The following is a 22217-nucleotide window of genomic DNA, read 5'->3' on the forward strand; positions in this document are numbered from 1 at the left end:
GGTGTACACTTACCTTTTAGCCCTCTAAATAAGGTGTTGAAAGTCTCCTGAATTTGGTTGTACGCATAATTTGAGACAGCCCAAAAACGGTGAAAAAAATGACCTGTTTTCGATTTTTTGCGAATATCTCCGTTCCTGTCGATCTCACGGTTATTAGGTACACGTATGAAAAAGAAGAGCAAAACATATCCTACAAAAAAGGTTCAATAGAGTTCATTGTGTGCGAGATATCGGGCTAGATTTGGTCACGTGAGGCTGGCCAGGATTGCCAGTACACGAAAATTCAAAATCCGCATGTACGGAGCTGCTGAGACCAAGCGAGCCAAAAGACGATTAGTCGGTCACCAACCACCTATCCGAAAGGACCGCACCATTTCTTATATCTTATACACAAACTGATTATCCCGTTGCCGAGTAGTCTGGAGGACAGGAGATATTCGTGAGCAAGAAGAAGGAACCTGGCCTACAAAGAAGACCCCCGGGGTTCCCAGTAGCTCTGTGTTGTTTTGTTTTGTCCCTTTTATTATTTATACATATTTATTTCGTTCTTTTTTTTTGGTTCCGCTCTTTTGAATTCTCTTTTGTGACGCCTATTGGCTCATTTTATCTTTTATAACCTTAAGCCCGGCCATTTTTTTTTTGTCGTTAGATTTTAGTTATACACGGATCGGCCATTGTAAATTTATTTATTAATTTATTCTGTCCTTCTATTTTTTGTGCCTGCTATATCTTTTATTACGACTTTTAGCGTTCTTTTCGATTTTACAATCGGACACGCCCATTTTAGAAAGATAAGTTTACCTTTTTCTTTTTCTGTAGTGTATGTTGTTTCAATAATAAATAAAACGAGGTGGCTATTTTAACTTTAGGTACGACCCGCTTACAATATTATAATTACTGATAGAAAATCATAAAGAATCATTACAATTGATATAATCAGTAGTTTTCATATAATCTGGTATTTAAGCTCCAATATAAATTTTGTATGGGTATTCAATTGCATGCAATGATCGAAATCGAGGTCTCTGTGCCGTATCTTCTCGTTTCGATATTTTTACAGATATTTGGGTATAAATAATAGTATTTTTAATCATAGTATATAAAAATAGTAGTATAAATAATAGTATATTTGTCTTATCCTAACATTATATAGATGCTGAGGTTTACCGTATGAAAATCGTATATTCAATCGTACAATATTAACGTTCCTGTTTATTATCTTTCTATTCTAAAACTCAAAAGATGTTGAAGAGTACCTCAAAAAATAAAGCTTGTCAGGTTAGGTATAATCTCATATTCTCCTCCGTGAATATTTAGGAATACATAACTAAAAAAAAAAAATGAAGGTTGTTCATGTAACTAATCTCTGACAGCTTATTCTCTTTTAGATTCTTTCTCTTCTCTCTCGAATCCTTCTTGATTTTTCCACGAAACTGGTGGGAAATTCTGAGATTGCTCAGAATCATCAATAGAATCGATTTCTTGGTCGTCGATATCGTTTCTTTGTTGTATCAAATCTTCGATTGGGGCAGCATTCAGGCAAGATGTCTCACGACAATTGCCGCAAACTGTTGAACATTGGATCCCCAATTTTCGACAGCCACACAATGCACCACAGCCTTTTGAACAATTACAAAAAATCATGTTCAAAATACGCTACGGGGCAGGAGGTAGCGTTGTTGTCATTGGCTCCAATACGCCGTTTTTGAATACCCATCCCCAGTCTTGCGGGTTCAGCTGATTTCCTAACCAATACTGCACCTGGTAGTATACACGATACAGGTGTTCTTTAGCTGCGTCAGCTGTTGGGGGTAATAAACTCAAATTCAACAACTTGTTTCTGCCTATAGCTTTCATGAAACACAGATTACGGTATGCGTTCAAGTCATTTTGCTTAATTGGAGCTTCATACACAGCTGGAAATATTCGAATTCCATCCGAAGAAATTGATTCTCGAGAAGCATCACTCTGGTTGAAAATTTGGGCTGCAGCACGTAGGTCTTGACGTTTTGTGGAAAGTTTCAGAGCCGCAGTTTTCCCTTTATGAAAAAGAGCAGACGTTGTGTCGCATCCGGTAAAAGCGTGCAGAAGTAGAAGATGATTTCTAATGTCTTCGTCATCATTGAAACTTCGAGAAGAGTAAAGTTTTCATTCGACTTTTCCCTTGCACGGTTTGAAAAAGAAGATCTCTTCATCAACCGGAGTACGAGCAACCAAAATAACTAACAGATCCACGTCTTCCCCAACAACAACCGTTCTATTTGTGCGTGAAGATTCCAAAGCTGTTTCAATTATCAAAACATCAGCATCATCTTGACCGTGTTCAACAACAAAATTATTAGCTTCGAACTTGACAGACAGCATCGAAATCAATCTGCGCTTGTTGTTACTGTTTGAAAGTAACTTTTCTTCGCTCACTGTGAAAGTCATCGTCTCGTCGAAGTAGGTGTCCGCAGATGAAGATTTCGCGGCTCGACGACGTTGTTCCATAACTTTCACGCTGTTGGTGCTATTGTTATATCCATCGAAAACTATGACAGCGTTTCAACCGTAATACTTTTGTACATAACCAATATACTTCGAACAAATCGAATCGAAAGATTCATTCTGATGCTATACAACCCGATGTAACAAAAATCCTCCGTTGACGACATATGTAACTTTTGTAAAATCAAGTTCAGCTACCAATAGCTTAAAGACGTCAAACAAAGCAAACTTTTTGCCAAGACGCAGGTGCCCTTCTATAAACATTGACAGCGGGAACGGAGCTAATTCATAACGCATATACATACGGAGCTCTCCATCCGATCTTTTCATAGCACTGATTCTCTGAAACAGTAATAATGGATCTATAGGTACCGTCTGATCACGAACTTTGACGTTACTATTGACTATTGGAAGCGGAAGTACTTTGTCAGCGCGGAAGGATTTGATGTCTCTGAAATTTTGACCGATCTTCTTCTGCATCACACTAGTGCCAATCCTCTGAGCATTGTGGCAGTTTATTTTCTCGTCGCCACTTATCCCTGTTGCAATGGACATTATTTTGATGGATATCAGGGAAAGGATAATGATATTGAAGTCACTGGAGTTATCTTCCGTACATCTTCACGGTCTCTGTTTACGCGTGAATCTCTTGCATCAACATGTTGGTCTCCGGTATTGAAAGAAAGTTCCAAAAGCTCTCCAGACCTTTAGAAATGTTGCTCGTAGTCAATAATCCCAAGATCCATTTACTCAAAACACTCTCCTTGGTACTTCTCCGATGTGTGAAGCCTTCTTTTGATTTTGAAGATTTCATGAGATGTTGTTCAATTATCATGTCACTCCATGTTCGGCAGAAATATTTTTCCGAACGTTTAATGGAAAAGAAGTTGTTGGTGAACTTCTTGAAAACTTCATTTTCCATAGACATTTCTAGGTTTTCCATATCTTGAATATACAAATGTGCCGATTTCGCGTATAGAAAATGCCCTGCGGCATGAAAGTATGGAAGCATATTTTTTGTAGTAGTTAACTGCGCCTTCCAACAGCCCAGTCTTTCAGTTCTAATAAATTCTTTTGCAATTGTGACCATCTCAAAATACCGTACCCACAGTTGCGCAGTTGGGCCTTTATTTTTGAATTCAGACATTTTGTTATTAAATGCTTTTTTCAACTCGCCAACTGCGTTTGAAATTTCAATCTCATCAAATGATGGCGATGCTTCGTCTAAATTATGAAGAAAAAGATTTACTAACGCACTCTGATTGTCATCGAACGTGATCTCATTGAACACAATTTGAGACAATGCCACTAGAAGCAATGTATGAGCTCTGATTGCTCTAGCGTATGCGTGACCCTGCAACATTTTATCCACGGAATTTGGTGCGTAAACCGTACTGATTGCTTCCTTGAGACCACTTCCCGCCATTATGTATCCGATTGATGCAAGAAAAGACATCAGCAAATAAAAGCCTCCAAGCCTCACGATCATCTTCGAAAGCTGTGTGTCACCATCCGATGCTGCGACAATTTCACGTGCTTTCAAATACAGGGGTTGATCGAATGTTACAACGCACGTCGTATGGCCGTCTTTTTGTCCATTGTTGAAAATGCTCTTCAAAGATGTATATATGTATAGTGTTGTAATCACTTGCGGGTGCGTTAATGAACAGCAAGAAAATTATACGTGACTTGGAAAATGCCTCGTTTTTCGTTAAATACTCCATGAAGCCACTCCAACCTGGTATTTTTAGTAGGTCCTTCCACTTTCCATACATCCATAATACATCTGTATTTCGCAGCAGTGATTTCGTCGTTACCTCATCACAATCAAGTTCTTTCACCGTGATCTTCTTTAAACCTTGCACACTACTATTTTCATAAATCTGCATCGAAACTTGGGCAACCACTGCCATCTCTGTTGCAGTAGGCATCATTCGTAGTCTGAAAATTTGTTGACTATCATGGATGGTATCATGCGGAGTAACGATTCGAATGATGCCCATGGAATGGAATGTATTCGCACCGTCAAACGTAGACACATTGTGGTCTGCGTTGTCACAAACATATTGAATAAAACAGCCCTTTTCTGGAGAAGAAATTAACGGCTCAGGATTAAATGCACTGGAAGATTCGTATAGAATTGTCACTTTGTAAGATGCACACAAACTCAAGGACGATAAAATTTCGACTAGTCATTTTGATGCGAATTGCCTGTGCAAATAAATGGAGAGTTTAATCCGAAGAGGTGAAAGAAATGATCGTGGACGAACTGCAGACATGATAGCATAGCTAATGGTGGTACACTTCTTTTGTAGTGGCTTCAATTTACCTTTTCTATTTTTAATAATGATCTCCTCTATGAAAAAACGAAAAGATTTTGGAACACAACTATTTACATCGTCAAATATACGCGTGCTCAGAGGATAATAATCCGTTTCACAGGCCACAAAACATATATCCTGTCGGAGAATTGCTGCATCTGCGGTCAAAACTCGGTACCGTTCTTCCTCAGCGTTATTTCCTTTTGTTTTCGCCCCATGTTTTGTTGAGAATATTGTAGTGCGTATCTCGAAAACAAACAATGGATGGTCCTGTACTTTTCGACGTAATGACAATTCTGTCTCCATACCGTTCCTGAAGCTTCGTTCTTATAGTTTTATCGTCTGGTTGAAAATCTTCGAGGACTCCTTTCCATTCAGTGGAGGTAAATTGGCAGTTACCATTATTTTCTATGTAGACAAAAATATTTTCCATTGCTGCGATAATTCGACCATCCACAGGGCGAGCTGTTTTCTTTTCCAATGCCCGATGAAAGAAAATGGATGGAGCAATTGCTGTGATATTTTGCTTCGGCTGCAACCAGATCTGTCTCAAAGATAATCCTTTTCTCAAAAGCCTGGGTCTGGTCATCTTTTCTTTTTTCGGCGATCTGCATTATGGTTTCTCTGAAGCCAATTGTTGCAACGTGCTTGATCGTTTTGCGATGCTCCTTACGAGTTTTCTTTTCTTTTTCTTCGTCAGCCTCGTGACCGCAAAAAAATACAAAGTTTCTTGAAGTCGAAAGATGGTGCAAATGATCACATCTTCCTTTTTGGAGGACTACATCCCGATGAACTGGCAGCATCCTCGATAGCACGTTTCCTTTTGAAAGCGTTAATACTGGACTGGCGAATATGGTCTTTACGGCAGGACACGTGCACTTGGATAGATTGCATATCACCAAACAATGCTAATTTTCCATCATTTCTCCCACCACTCGCGGCCTTTAACTGATCTATTCCTTGCTCAACTCTTACAGATTCATCACCAGCGAGTGTTTTGTCACATGTACCGCACAACAGTTCCATAATGAATAATCTCCTTGGAAACGCGACATAATATACGTCTAGTGCGGCGTAGCAACTATTTGGGACTAAGTGTCTAAGCCCCTCACAAGCAGAAACAGGCATAGCAGGTATAAATCTGACCAAATCTATGCTCTGACGTCAGAGGGGGGGCGCAGCTGCTATGTCGTTACCACACAGAACGCAGGACGCAGCAGGATGACTATTGCAACGACGGGTCATCAGTAGGGTAAAACGAACCTGTCTCACGTCGGTCTAAACCCAGCTCACGTTCTCTATTGGTAGGTAAACAATCCAACGCTTGGTGAATTCTGCTTCGCAATGATAAGAAGAGCCGACATCGAAGAATCAAAAAGCGACGTAGCTATGAACGCTTGGCCGCCACAAGTTAGTTATCCCTGTGGTAACTTTTCTGACACCTCCTGCTGGAAACTCTTCAAGCCAAAAGGATCGATAGGCCGTGCTTTCGCAGTCTCTATGCGTACTTAACATCGAGATCAAGCCAGCTTTTGCCCTTTTGCTCCACGCGAGGTTTCTTTCCTCGCTGAGCTGGCCTTAGGACACTTGCATTATTCTTTGACAGATGTACCGCCCCAGTCAAACTCCCCGCCTGGCAGTGTCCTCGAATCGGATCACGCGGGAGTATGATCGACGATCGGCCGAAGCCTCACGCCACACTTACACGCTTGGCTCTAGAACACCGTGACAGCCGGGACGAAAGTCCTTGACGCACGCGCTCCGCCTAACCGAGTAAGTAAAGAAACGATGAAAGTAGTGGTATTTCACCGGCGATGTTGCCACCTCCCACTTATGCTACACCTCTCATGTCTCCTTACAGTGCCAGACTAGAGTCAAGTTCAACAGGGTCTTCTTTTCCCGCTAATTTTTCCAAGCCCGTTCCCTTGGCAGTGGTTTCGCTAGATAGTAGATAGGGACAGTGGGAATCTCGTTAATCCATTCATGCGCGTCACTAATTAGATGACGAGGCATTTGGCTAATTCCTGCGCACAGTTGCCTAAGCAACCGGCGGACTTCCCCGGGATGGGAAGTTTCCCGGGTGAACACAACAAGGTGTTTGAAAAATGAATTATCAAAAAAAAAGGGGATAACGGAATTGCCTTCGTTAGAAGGATAGGAAAGATGTATTTCGTGGGTTGTCTACCTTGCAGTAGAGCCCACCTCGTCAGTTGGTTAAAATAAGTCAAGCAAAATAAAATATGTGTCGAGTCAATTGTTGAAGTAATATTTCGTCCTACTGTCTTTGCTCGCCGTACCCAGTAAAGGCCTGGTCAAGCAGTCGAGAAATAAATAAATAAGTGTCACAAGGATAAAAGTTAGAGTCAAGTCAGATGAAATATTTTAAAATGGTAAATTGACGTCTGTCCAAAAGTCAATTTGAAGATAAAATAAATAAGTAAATAAATAAATAAATAGGTGGTCGGGGTCAGAGGGATAAAATTTAAAAGGTTGCGACTCTGTATAGGGGAGTGCTAACCGTTAGCCAAGTTGCCTGCCAGACCTAGAGAAAATTAGCCGAACGGAGTCCCGGGTGTTTCAATCGGGAAAGCGGAACTTAGCCATCGCCTCTGCGGTGATGTTTCCGGGGAAAACCACGTGGAGGTGTCCGCCCCAGTGCGTTTGCAGTTAGGCACTGGCTCCGCCGCCGTAGCATAGCAGAACCCCGAGAGGTTTACGACTGGACAAACGACTCGCACTGATCTGTTTCGTTGGACGTACGGCCGATGCCGGTGGTGGGATTCGCTTCCACGTTTCCCTCGTTGTGGCAGGCCTCTGTCCTGTCTCCGGTACGTCCCGAGGGACAGATCAGGCTAAGAGTCCTTGCTCAGATTATTTGCAGGCAGCTTGGACTCGTTGTGCGTTCGAACGCATAATGAATAAATAAATAAATAGATAAACGAATAAGTAAATGAATAGATAAAATGTGTATATAAAATGATTCATCGTTCGAGTAGAAGCGCGCTCAGCCGACAGCCGGAGGTCTCACCCGCGCCGAACGGCTGGAGAGGTAGCCGATGAGCAAGTGCTCCATATCCCAGGGGGCCCTAGGGCCACACAAGGGCTGGCACATGCATCGACCGACAACTCTCAGGTGTCCATGAAGGCACCTATGATCCCGATGGAGCTCCGAAGAGCTGTCATCGAGATCGTCAACAAGTCTGCCTCACTAAAGCCGAGCCTTTTCAGGGAACAGACTGTGTCGACCGGTAGCGCACCTCTGGAGCCGAGCACGATGGGGATCATTCTCGCTTGGCGGGTGTTCAATTGTTCTTTGAGTACACCCAGTATTCGGGTGTACTTCAGCACCTTCTCTGTAGCGGCCTGGGCGAGAGAGGTTCCGCTCTCGTACCGGACAGTGACATCCAGCACGAGAGCCCCTTCCTCATTCGAATTTACGACGAGGTCGGGCTTAAACCTCTCGCCTTTGACCGCTACTTGGGGCTCGTCCAGCACATCGTGCTGTTTAGCGAGACGAGCCCTCAGAAGGTGCTTGATCTCATCGTGTCGTTTGATTTTCATGGCCTTGGTGTGACTACACCGGCCGAGAATGTGCCCCAGAGTTTCGTCAGGCCCCTGGCACAGCCTGCACGAGGCGTTCACTCTGTCGTCCAATAGCTTCATGGAGGTTTTCGTTGGGACAGTGTTTGTCCGCAACTTGATACCATCAATCACCCTGGACGATTTCATGAGATCGCTTTGTTTCAGCCACTCGTTTGCGATGGGCTGAGATGACACGTCATCAACTCCCTGGCCTTGCCAGACCAGTTTGGCCCAGTCAGTTCGATAGCTCTTCTTGAGCTGGACTTTGTACTCGTCTAGCTCTTGCAGAGACAGAGGCCAAGGGAGTTTCAGTGTTTCGGCGTATGCTTCAAGCCACCGTTGGGCTCTCTCCGATTCGAGGGCTCCGCTCACGACCGGGTCTTTTGACGCTCGCGCTTTGATGGCATTGGGCAGGGCTGCGATGAGCGTCATTGGTTTAAGTTCGGTGAGACCCAACCCCCCTTCGCGTTTAGGAGTGTAAAATAATTTGACACTAGTCTAAGGCGTCAGGTGAAGGATCTCCCGAACACTTGATCGAACGAGCCGGTCGATTCGTTCGAGAGCGGCCCCCGATGGAGGGCTGCAGATCAGACCGTAGGTAAACCTTGGTGAGATGTAGGTATTCAGTAGGTTCACCTTCTGCATGGGCTTGAGAGGAAGCGCTTGAATTTTCCCGAGTATTTCCCCCAGAGGTCTGATGTCGAATGCGCTGAGTACGCCGAACCAGGGCGAGACCCTTGCTTCAAGGTAACGTAGGGCATCTTCGGGCGGAGCGCACGGGATCGCTTGGTCGCCGATCTTCACGCTCGGATCCCTCAGATACCAGGTCCTGCCACCTGGGACGTACTCAAAGCTCGCGCACTTCTCGATAGAGAGCTTCATGCCGAGTTCAGCCAGGTACTCAATCACCGTACCAAGCTACCTTTGTGCCATTTTAGCGTCCCTCGACAACAGGATCAGATCGACCGCGAACGCCATCACCGATAGATTCTGGTCGTCCACGGCCATGCCCTGTGTCTCGGTTTGCAGGCGTTCTAACAGGGGTTCGATGACGAGGTTGAATATGAGGGGGGAAAGCGGGTCGCCCTGCTTCACCCCACGTTGCAGTTCGATTTTTACCTCGCTACCCTGCGACTTGATAGTCGCCAGGTACTCACTCACCGTACCAAGCTGCCTTTGTGCCATTTTAGCGTCCCTCGACAACAGGATCAGATCGACCGCAAACGCCATCACCGATAGATTCTGGTCGTTCACGGCCATGCCCCGTGTCTCGGTTTGCAGGCGTTCTAACAGGGGTTTCGATGACGAGGATAAATATGAGGGGGGAAAGCGGGTCGCCCTGCTTCACCCCTCGTTGCAGTTCGATTTTTACCTCGCTACCCTGCGACTTGATGTTTGTGCCGCAGCCCCTGCACATGTTCGCCACATAAAAGGCAACCGACGGTGGGATACCCTTTGTCTTCAGGTCTTGAGCGATGGAGGAGTGACGGACGGTGTCAGAGGCTTTCGATATATCCAAAACGGATATTACACCGCCCCTCCTTTTGGCGTTCGATATGGCTGCTTGCAAAAGTTGTATATTCGCATAGCAGTCATTTTCCTCCGTCAATCCCTTCTGCCGACAATTCAAAGTGAGGACACCTCTCAGCCTTTGATCTAGCAGGGCAGAGAATAACCTACTGATCATGGAGCTGACAGTTATAGGTCGCCAGTTCCTGACGTGTGAGGTGTCCTTGCTGGCTTTGGGGATGAGCGTTGTTCTATTTGTTTTCCACGCCTTAGGGTAGTGTCGGGCGTGTAGTAGAACATTGAACAGTCTGGAGAGGGCAACGTACGTTTGCTTGCTCTGGAAGTTCGCACGTGTCACTCCGTCCGGTCCGGCAGCCGACCCGCTGCTGATCCTGGCCACCTTCCTCTCCACTTCCAAGGCGGTCACCGGGACAAGTATTTTTTCAATCGGCACAGGCTCCTCTACCCCAGGGGGTAGAGTCGTGTCTGGTCCCGGTTCGCCACAAAGTCGCTCGTACAGCTTTCGCTTTGGCTCCATCGCGGGGCTTTCGCTAGGCTGTGATATGGAGAGGTTGTTGGCCTCCACAGCTTCGGCCAGGCGCTTTGTATTATTATTATATAAATCTTGGCACCTGGCGTAAGCGAACTCTCGTCGCCATGTTCTATTTGGTGGTCGGCTCCTCGCCGGACGGTGACTACGTATAAAACGCGGCCTCCTCGGCGCTCTCACACTACACCCCTTCCGGGCATAGCAGCCAGGCTTGATCTGGTTTAACAGCTCTTCGTACAGGGCATCGATACTATGCTCGTTAAAATCGTTTGAATCGAGGAGCCGCAGTAGAGAGCTGGTCCACTCAGACCAGTTGCCGGCTCCACCATTCTCCTTGCGAGCCTCCCGAACGAGTGGTGCATCCTCCGGGCCCATCGCAGGTGGATCGGGTTCCGGAGGCTCATTCATCGCATGCGCGGCCAGGACATTGGCTACGTCCTGAGCGTCGCCCCGGTCTGGTAAGGCAGGATGGACAGGTTCCTGCTCTTTCTCGCCGTCGCGACGGCTAGCTCCTCCTCGGCTTGCGCTCGTCGCTCTTCTCTGTCGCGGAGACGCCGGCGTGCATCCGAAATTTGTTTATTTGTACGGTCGGGGAAGAACTCTGTGAGCTTGATGTTGATGAAGCACTCTTCGACGAACTCTTGCTCAAGCTGAGCAAGACGTTCGAGCTTCTCATCCGACCAGACCGTGGTTCTGCGGCCACCAGGAGCGCCTGGCTTCTCCGCGATCGCGGCACGCTTTTCGTTTTTGAGGGCCGGGTGCTCGTGGCGTTCGTAAGCAGCCTTCGCACTGCCAGAGGGTGCAGATGGTAGGATATTTTTCCTTTATGTGCTTATCTAGTTCTTTGCTGTCAGTACAGACAATATTCTGACCTCGCTGCAAGCACTTTGGACAGCCTTGTACCCTATTTAACGCCGCGACCAGAACGAAACGTTTTGTGGCACGGAAAGCATTAACGTCGTCAGCCTTCGTGCGCCGGCCGGCAACGGAGGGACGACGTGGTCGGGTGGATGGACTAGGTCGATCACTTGGGGCAGCATCACTCCCCGCTACTACACTCGCGCCTTCGGCAATTAACTTTGCCACGACCGGTACATCCCGAGTAGCGTTAGGTGTACCGGCCGCCTCCGAGGCATCGTTGGGTGGACGATCCATGGTGCTTCGGATATGTACTACATGCCCGAGTCCCCCCGAGCATGAGAAGCTATTACGGCCGCATCTACGCCGGGACACTTACGGTAGTTCCTCACCGAGCGCACCGGTTGTCTCTCCAACCGCTGTTCCTTGACTCGAACGGTACCCACTCTGTTAGTGGTGAAGCCCCTTGGTCACTTCACAAGGGAATGCGCCTGGGTGTTGCGCATTGGCTGGCGTAAGAGTGCGTGCCGAACACTACGAGCAAGGAGGGACCTGCACCTCTTGCCGTACAGGCGTGTCGGCGTTGAGTGTACAGGTTTGGCCTCGCCTGTCACGCACGCTTGCTCTCCACCCGAAGGTGGGCGACTTCCGACCAACGTGGCCGAAAGTCCCTAACGTGAACTACCCGGCTCCGAGCAAACTCGGCACCGAGTGCTCACAATTAGGTTCGAAAGAAACTGAACGAGAAAAGCACGAATGCTGAGCGGAGCTCAACACCGGAATTTAGGTCTTTCTCTCGCACATGCTGAGCCCTCAGACCCAATCAGCAGATCGAGCCGTCAGACACCACCCCGCCTTTCGACGTCGCCAGACTTTGTTCAATCGCTGGTTGATTCACTAACGCACCACTTGGCTGGGGCGATGAACCAGGGCGTAAGCGTGCTCGTCACGCGCGTCAGGTATTGCGATGAGCTATGTACAAGAGATTCCTAGTTACTCCCACCGTGCCGTTCACCCGCGCTTGCTTGAATTTCTTCACGTTGACATTCAGAGCACTGGGCAGAAATCACATTGCGTCAAGACCCGCTAGGGCCGTCGCAATGGATTGTTTTGATTATGCAGTCCGATTATCACAGTTCGTGCCAGTTTTGAGTTGATCGTTGAATGGCGGCCGAAGAGGACGACGGCGACGCCGAACCGCCGCTGAAGCCTGGCAACAAGGAAGATCCGCGGAAGGCCAAGGCACGGGGCCGAGCTTGGATCCAGTTATCAACCATCTAATCATTTGCATTACCGGATGAGATTCGTGAATGTTTTGTATGCGAGTGCCAGCTATCCTCAGGGAAACTTCAGAAGGAACCACCCGCTAGATGGTTCGATTAGTCGTTAGCGCCTATACCTACTTCCGGCGATCAATTTGCACGTCAGAATCGCTACGGACCTCTATCGGGGTTTCCCCTGACTCCGTCCTGTCCAGGCATAGTTCACCATATTTCGCGTCTCAACGTGTACGCTCTGGGTTTGCCTCTTCTCGCAGTGAGAACAAGATGCCGCGGGAGTGCAGGGCCGCATCTTGACGCGGCCCATCCTCCCTCGGTCAGCGCTCGACTGACCTTCACTTTCATTACTGTTAACATTGTATTGTGTATGTGTGATTGAGCCTGATTTGTGTATGTGTGCAAGTACCGAGCGCGAGCGAGCCTCAACGACGTAGTCAGTCAGTCGACATCAGAGCCTTGTACCATGAATACAACACTACTAGTATAGTCTCAAATATTGTCTCGAAGTCATTCGTTACCTTCCACGCTCTGTTCCAAGTATTTCCAAAACTCTCCCACAACAACAATAGGTTATGGGCCCAGGAATTAAAAAAATTCTAGTTTTAAAGAGTCGTGTTTTTTCGGGCGCCTAAAGTGATATTTCACGCACACATAGTTCTCGTGAGCTCGGCCGAGTCATCAGCGCAATTGAACGAGTCGACCGGCGAACAAAATGGCTACCACCTTGCATTCGCATCACTCACTTCACCAGTCAATAATGAAGCTCACTGGTCGTGATAATTACCGAGATTGGGTATGTGATATGCGAGCATATTTAAAAAATTGCTGGACTCTGGAATGTAATAGAAGCTGTGACACCTGCTGTTCTCGAAACCAATGCAACCAAGAAAAGTGAAGTCGCCTCGCGTTTAGTTCTTGCCACACATCCGTATGTTCGACATCATTTCAACGAAGAAATTGATGACGCAAAAACGATATGAGAAAAATTGAAAAAGGCATTTCAGGATACCGGACTCCTCAGAAAAGTAAATTTGCTTATTGAATTTTGCAATACTCGTCTAGAAGATTGTGACTCCGAGGAAGATTATGTTCAAAAGAAAATAACGGCAGCCAATAAGCTTCGCGCCATTGGCATGCTTGTACCGGATGATTGGGTCGGAGCATTGTTGTTGGCGGGATTGCCCGATTACTATAAGCCAATGATAATGGCGCTCGGAAACTCTGGACAGGTAATAACAGCGGATTTAGTCAAGACTCAAATATTGGAAGAAGTCAAACACAAGGAATCCAATAGCTGTGGTGGTGACGTGCACGGTCTGTATTCAAGAGTACCGTTTAAAGGTGACCGGCACACGAAATCCTACAACAACAACAACAACAAGGCTTGGCTCAAACGTCAGTTATGTTATCATTGCCATCGACATGGGCACCTCGCTGCTGATTGTCGCAGTAAACCATCATCACACTCGCACAGTAAGGTATGTGTATCATCTCAGCGGGACGACAACGAAGACGAAGGAGACTCTCAAGAGGAGCATGTCATGCGAATATTACGCAACGATTATATATATATTCATACGTTTATTCAAAACAGAGAATTACGTTATAATTGATAACAACAATGGTGAGTGCGGGCGTCAACGTTATATTAAATTTATGTATAAGCAGAATTAGGCGTGCGTTACGCCGGGAAGCAGTATTGAGACTGCTCACACGGCCTCTCGCCGGGCTCAGCGACAGTGCATACAAAGTGCATATAATCGCGTAATTTGAGCACTGCTGCCGATAAGAAAGCCAAGCGGCGCAAGGCGGGCTACGCTGCACGATGAATTTTGTACTCATTTAAATGATCCCCGGCATGTTTCTACGAGAGGATACAAAACTGTTACATCTTATGACAAATGTTCCAGCTCTATCACAAGCAGACAGAGCAAGTAGCGAATATGTGCAGTTTCGTCAGTTTTGTCGCGAGCGGAGACAACCTAACCCGTGAGTGGATCATGGACTCGGCGGCATCGAAGCACATGACCAACAACAAAGCGTATGTATATAACTTGCGTCCCTCCAAAATAACTGAGGTCATATCAGCCGACAAGGCTCGTATGAAAGTAGAGGGAGAGGGCGATGTATATATTATAGTAAAGTCGAAATCAGTATTTTCTAAAGTTCATTTACAAAATGTTTTATATGTACCAAATTTAGCTGCCAAAATAATTTCAATTAGTTGTTTAGATAAAAATGGTGCTCGCGTAGGTATTGAAAATAATATGTGTGTTGTCTATAAAAATAATATTAAAATACTTGAAGCGATTTTAGTCAAAAATGGAATTTATAAAATACTGAATTGTTTAAGTCTAAATAAAGTACCAACTATTGAAAAACCTGTAGCTCTTGTAACATCTTCACAAATAGTCAGTGGGTATACTTGGCATTGCAGATTAGCACATTTAAATTACCAACAGCTATATCAGCTTAATCAATCAGCTGACGGTATTAAAATAATAAAATCTGAATTACCTACAACCTGTGATCCATGTATTTATGGCAAGTTAGTCAGAAAACCCTATCATGCATCTGATTCACGAGCAAGTAGAATTTTAGAGCTCGTACACACGGACGTTTGTCAAGGTGATAGATTATCAACCGAGGATCATGAATATTTTCTTACTTTCGTGGATGACTACTCTCGAATGATTTTTGTTTATCTTTTAAAAAATAAGACTGAAGTAGTTACTTGTTTTGAAAATTTTATCAACTTTACTCAAAATCAAACAGGACAAAAAATAAAGTCATTGAGAAGCGATAATCGGAAAGAGTATGTAAATGCCAATTTAAAAAAAATTTTGCAAAATTCGGGATTGAACATCAAACTACCGTTTCCTATAATCCGCAGTCTAACGGGCACGCGGAGAGAACAAATATAATTCTCTTAGAGAAAGCTCGTTGCATGCTGTCTGATTCAGGTTTGGACAAACATTTCTGGTCTTATGCAATAGCGACAGCAGCATATTTGTCCAATCGATCTCCTAAGCGAATCTTAAATAATAAAACTTGTAACGAATTTTAGTTTATTGATTATAAGTCAAATATAAAAGAAGGGAAATAAATAAACAATTACGGGAAATAGTTGTTGACGATCACAGAGAAAATTATGCATGTATTTGGGTCAGTTTGGTTTAAAAATCAACGGTAATTTAATAGTACAGAATCCCTAATTGCTAGTCCCTGCACGTCGCAACCCAACAAACTTGGTTTGATAGTTTAAAGAAATATATACGTGGACGGCACAGGTGTATAAGTTAAAAGATATATGAGACAATAGTCGAGTAAGAATAAAACAAAATAGTAACAATAACATTAAAACGGCTGGTAAAAGTGTATATAGATAAAATCGAGCGGAACAATTATTCGAAGTATTTGAAGGACGAGTGTTGATGTGTCGTATTTATAATTTTAAAATGGTGTGACTTTCTTTATTGTTTCAGTTCGTCGTTATTTATTGAATTCGTTACCTGATCAGGATTTGAGTTCATTTCACACTTTATGATTTCCTGACGCTTCCATACACTACTCTCTCCTTCTAAAGTCGTAGGCCTACTAATTTGCCGATCATCTGATCCGCTGATCCGCTGATCCGTCCGAACTTCGGTTCTTACTTTCGTCGATCAACATATATACATCGTCACAAACTTCTTATGAGGCATGGTATCAAACAAAACCTGATTTATCGCATCTCAAAATTTTTGGCTGCAAAGCATATTCCCACGTACCTGATCAACTAAGAAAAAAATTTCAAGCAAAAGCCATTGAATGTATCTTTTTACGTTATGGTAAAGACAAAAATACATATATTTTATGGAATATTTCACAAAATAAATCTTTCACCAGTAGAAATGTAACTTTTAATGAAAATACAGATGATCCAAATAATAACATTGTAAATTTACCAATAGATTATGAAAACACTACAGTCCCTGAAAATTCGAACGAAACATTATCTGAAACTCGAAAAGTACCCGAAATAGCCACAGAAAATTTCGAAACTCAGGATCAGCTCAATCGGATTTAATGGAAGTTGATGAAAATAATTTACAAATTAATAATAATAGTGACCAAAATAATGATCCGATCGAGTGTGATCAGGAAGATGGTGCTTCTTTGAATTTGACTCGAGAATTGCGAAGATCCTCTCGAGCCAATAAAGGCAAGACAAATAAATACAAAGATTATGTAAGAAGCTTTAACACTACTCAACTTATATTGACAGATCCCGGTTCGTATGAAGAAGCTGTAAATGGTCCAGATTCGTTTGAGTGGCGTAAAGACATGGAAAAAGAATACTTATCAATACTATCACACGATACTTGGGAGTTAGTAGATCCTCCACCTAATGCGAATATTGTCGGATCAAAATGGGTTTTCAAGCGTAAAAATCCTAATCCTGTGGATGTTGTATATAAAGCACGATCAGTAGCACAAGGGTTTTCGCAAAAACCAGGGGTAGATTTTGATTTGGTTTTTTCACCGGTAGTAAGATATACAACAATTCGACTTTTGATCGCATTAGCTTGTAAATTAGATCTGCATATACGACATTTAGACGTAAGTACAGCTTTCCTTCATGGTGATCTCAAACATGAAATTTATATGTATACAGCAGCCAAAAGGATTTATTGCGCCACAAACAAAGAATAAAGTATCTAGATTAAAGAAAGCCTTATATGGACTGAAACAAGGTGGTCGAGTATGGTATGAGAAATTACATAAAAGTCTTATAGAAATGTCCTTGCAACAGTGTCGACAAGATCCATACGTTTATTATATAATAAAATCAAATATTATTTTCATTGTAGCAGTATTTGTAGATGATATGTTTGTATTTTATAATTTATTAGATCACATGCAAGAATTTCTCAATAGAATGTCGGTAAAATTTCAAATGAAGGATTTGGGAGATGCTAAGGAATGTTTAGGTATTCAAATTATTAGAAGTGATGGAAAAATTCAGATTCATAAACATAATGTAGTATAATTATAATAATAGGTTTGACGCTATTAATTTTACTAAAGAAGGATTTGCAGTGTGACGGCAGGTTTGAATTTTACAGAAGTATTTCTTTATTATGGTAAAGTGGCGAGTACATCTTTCCAGCAGTCCCGATGGTCTTAGACTGACCTTTTTGGCTCTTAGGTGGATGCAGGGCCTCTTGGCCTTTTCCACCCCCACCCTCATACCCTTACTTATACTTTAGTGACCGAGACTCACCAACTAGCCACGTTTCCTCATCTGGCAACAGCATGTTGGATAGCCTTTGTCACAATACAATCCTTAAATTTACGACACTTAAAACACACACAGTCTTATCTTTACTCCTACATTCGGCCATCCTGCAGTGACATCTGCCCTCAGATGTCGTCGATGGACTCCAACTCGTCGTCGCTATTACTTTCCTCAGGTTCCATGGCCCAACACTTCATGTGGTCGGCAGAAGTGGATGTATTCTGCGGTCCTTCGTGCTCTCCGACTTTCTCCACCACATAACGATCGTTCCTCAGGACCTTGGTTATGCGATATGGGCCTAAGAATTTACCCTTCAGCTTTAATCCTGGACCAAATTGGGTTCGCTGGATAGCTACCAAGTCCCCAATTTGATAACTTCTTGCTGCTTTCCGGTTCTTGTTGAATCCTCGGCGATTTTCCTCTTGAGCCTTCGCAATTTGTTGTTTTGCTTCTCGTCGTAATTCTTCACGGTCTTCCACAAACTGAGTGGTCCATTCTTCTTCTAATAGTTCAGGTAAACGCAAGTCATCTTTGAGTCTTATATTGACACCGAACATCAGCTGACTCGGTGTTTTACCTGTACTGCGACTCGGGGTAGCATTCAGGTAACGTTGTACTGTGTCGACATGTCGATACCATTTTTCAGGTGTCGGAGACGTCAGCTTTGTCAACAAAGGTACAATAGTTCGATTGATTCTCTCGACTTGACCGTTTCCTCGTGGCACTCCAGTTACTATCAATGAGTGTTGGATTCCTTCTTCTTCACAATATCGCTTGAAATCATTGGATGTAAACGCCGTTCCTCTGTCTGAAATAATTCTTCTTGGATTCCCAAAAATAGCTGATTGGCTTCGAAGTCGGTTAAGTACATCCGCTGTATCAGTCGACTTCGTTGGATATAACCACACAAATTTTGTAAATGCATCTACTACAACCAAAATGTGTTTGTAGTTTTTACCTGTATTCGTCATCGGACCCACGTGGTCTATGTGGTAGGTATCCATAGGGACGTCACCTTTGCTAATGGGATTTAACAGTCCCTCTTGCTTACCGTGTTTTTTCTCAGCTAAGATACAAGGAACACAACTTTCGACTACCTGCTCAACTTTTGGCCTCATCCCTTTAAACCAGAAGTCCTTTTTGAGAATTTCTTCTGTCTTATTTACACCAAAATGTCCCTTTTCATGCACTCGTCTTATCGCTTGATATTGCATACTTTTCGGCACCACAATTAACAATTGATTGTTTACATCTTTGTAAACTAACTTATTGCGCACAACATACCCGTTCGTATCATCACACTCTTGATTACTCAATACAATTTTTAAATCATCATCCTTCTCTTGCGCACTTCTCACACGCGCCAAAATTCCATCATCATTCTCGCGTACAATTAAAACTGTCGGTAATGGATTCCTACTTAAGGCATCCACATGAATCATACTTTTACCAGGCCTATGTTGAATGTCGTAATTGAAATGTTCCAATAGTAAAGCCCATCTGGCTACTCGTAAACACAACTTTTCCTTTTTCATTGTGGCCGTAAAGGCCTGACAATCCGTGATAATCTTAAAAGGTATAGCCCATAAATAAACCCTAAATTTTTCCAAGGCCTTTACTATTGCCAACACTTCAAGTTCGTAACTACAATATTTAGACTCGGCCTCGGTAGTTTTACCGCTCGCATAATATACTGGATGGAATTTCCCATCGTTACAATCCTTTTGCATCAGAATCATGCCATACCCTAAGCGTGACGCATCAGTGTGCAACTCCGTCTCAGCCCCTGTTCTATATAAATTCAAAACAGGCCCGCATACTAATGCGGCCTTTAATGCGTTAAATTCTTCTATCTCTCTTGCACCAAAGTGAAACGGAATGTCCTTCTTTAACAAATCAGTCAGGGGTCTAGCAATAAAGGAGTACCTGGGTATGAATTTTCTAAAGTACCCTGTTAAACCCAAAAAACTCTGTACTTTCTTAATCGTATTTGGAACCGGAAAATTGCTTACAGCTAAAGTTTTATGCTCTGAGGGTCTTACTGTACCTCCGGATACAATATGCCCCAGGAACTCAACTGTAGTCTTTACAAACTGACATTTTGACCATTTTATTTTCAACCCATGCTTAGCTGCAACTCCAAAAACTATCTTCATTCTTTCTAAAGCCTCTTCCAAGGTCTTCGCAATGATAATTAAGTCGTCTAGGTAAACGACCAATATTCCCGCACGTATTAAATCTCTAAAAATAGCATTTATGTATTGTTGACAATATGTAGGAGAGAGAGACATTCCAAATGGAAGTACTCGAAACTCATATTGCCCATCGGGCGTTACAAAAGCTGTGAATTTTTGACATTCTTCCGCGACCTCGACATGAAAAAATCCATTCTCTAAATCAGCAATCGTAAAATATATCCCTCCTGCAAGCCTATCTATTTGATCTTCAATCAACGGCAAAGGCGAAAGCGGTCTCAAAATAAGTTTATTTAATTTTCTGTAATCTACGCAAAGACGGGCTGATCCGTCTTTTTTCCGTACCAAAACAATCGGACTCGCATACTCTGAATTTGAAGGACGGATGATGCCTTCCTCCAACCACATGTTTATAATATCGTCAACTTCCCGACGTTCAGACGGAGACAGTCTTCGCGGTCTAGAAACAACCGGCTCATCAGATTTTAAAACTATCCTGGCTTTTATTCCAACATCTTCTGTTTTAACTGGCTTATAATTTGTTATAATCTTACGAATCTCTTCCCGATAACGTTCGTCCGTCGTATGAGATAAATCTACATCGTCAGCTTTACTAATAACATTAATCCGGTGAATATAAGATTCGTCAGATTCATTTAATTCAACATGATCGTCTTTATTGATCTTTAAAAATGTAACGTCACCGTGACGGACTCGGAGTTCAACTTGGTCTAGAAAATCAGTACCCAGGAGGATAGGATGTTTTAACATAGTATCAGGTACAACATGATAATTAACAGTATAGACATCATTCTCTACAGTCATGTTAGCAGCAAACTCACCCAAAGTTACATTCATTCCAGACGCCAGGCCTTCATAATATACCTGTGTTTCTTTAAGGGTCGGTGCCCCCAACCTCTCGTACTCACTCTTACAAATAAGCGTCAAATCGCTACCTGTGTCAACTAAAGCTAAGGTCTTACAGTCATTAACAGAAACAATCTTCTGATATTTTTCTTTCTTGGGTCTTGAAATGACGTAGACATCCTTGGGCTTATCTTTATCTGGACACTCTGCAGCGATATGCCCAAACCCATTGCACTTAAAACACTTCTTGCCCCTTTGCGCATCAGGACACGCGGAACTCATATGTTTATCACTTCCACAATTAAAACAACGTTTCACTGCTACTGTGTTCGTTTTCGCGTCACCGTTCTTCCTTTTATTTCTATCATCGGGTTTTCCAGATTTATCGTTCCGTTCCGTTGTTTTTGGCTTCGTTTTCGTGGCTTCATGCTTCATACTCTCGTATTGGCTGAATCGATTTTTCAATTCCTTAATTGTTTGAGCTCCATACAAAATAGATTTGTTTACCGCTTCATCCGGTATACCCTCAATGATGTACTTAATAACTACACTTACTTCAAGGTTAACTTGAGCAGCGATCTCAAGCATCTTGTAGGCGTAAGTCTGTAATGTTTCATCTGGTTTTTTCTTTCGTTTCACAAGTTCTCGATGCACTTGTAAACTATCAACGGTTTTCTCGAACTCTTCCTTCAGTGCCTTCTTCAGCTTCGCCTATGTTTTACAGCAGCCCTCGTACTCCACGAACAATTCCGCGGAACCGTCTAGAAGTCGTTTGGCGTACGCGACCTTTTGAACGTCGTTCCATTCACACAGCTCGGCCATCTCCTCGAACTTTTGGAGCCATCGTCGTACATCAGTATGGTCGTCCCCACTGAACTTCTTTAATGTACCCTCAACGTCCTTGAACGTCAAAAGCACGCGTTGCCGGTTAGCTCGAGGCCGGCCGATAAGCGGTGTTCCTTGAGCACCTTCTTCGTCGTTGGTTTCCTGAACCTGGGGTCGGTTCTGGGGATTGTTCCCTTCGGGATCAACCACTTCTTCTTCATCTTCTTCGTCGTCGTCGTCGTCGTCGTCGTTTGCTTCTTCCTCTTCTCGGACTCGTTCCCGTTCAACCAAAAGTGCCGCTCGCAGACGTTCAAGTAGCTCACGCTTACGACCAACGGTTCGCAGGTGCCGTTGTCTGAGCTCCGCTTTGAGCTCAGGGACCTTCATTCGCGCGAGCTGATCCTCGCCCAGCTCCATCGCGTTAACACCCCGCGCAACATTGTCAATAACTTCGTCAGCCAT

At 43.9% G+C, this 22217-nt stretch overlaps 1 long non-coding RNA gene across 1 annotated transcript in view; it reads right to left on the reverse strand.

Annotated features, from left to right (window-relative positions):
- Positions 1-6574: 6574 nt before the first annotated feature.
- The window catches only part of LOC138190744 (uncharacterized), a 151247-nt gene continuing 135604 nt past the window's right edge, over positions 6575-22217 (reverse strand). Inside the window, exon 2 of the long non-coding RNA XR_011176823.1 lies at positions 6575-6832. This is a non-coding gene — a long non-coding RNA (uncharacterized lncRNA). The remainder of the gene's footprint in view (positions 6833-22217) is intronic.

Source organism: Neodiprion pinetum, chromosome 4, assembly GCF_021155775.2.
Source record: "Neodiprion pinetum isolate iyNeoPine1 chromosome 4, iyNeoPine1.2, whole genome shotgun sequence".
Lineage (NCBI taxonomy): Eukaryota > Metazoa > Arthropoda > Insecta > Hymenoptera > Diprionidae > Neodiprion > Neodiprion pinetum.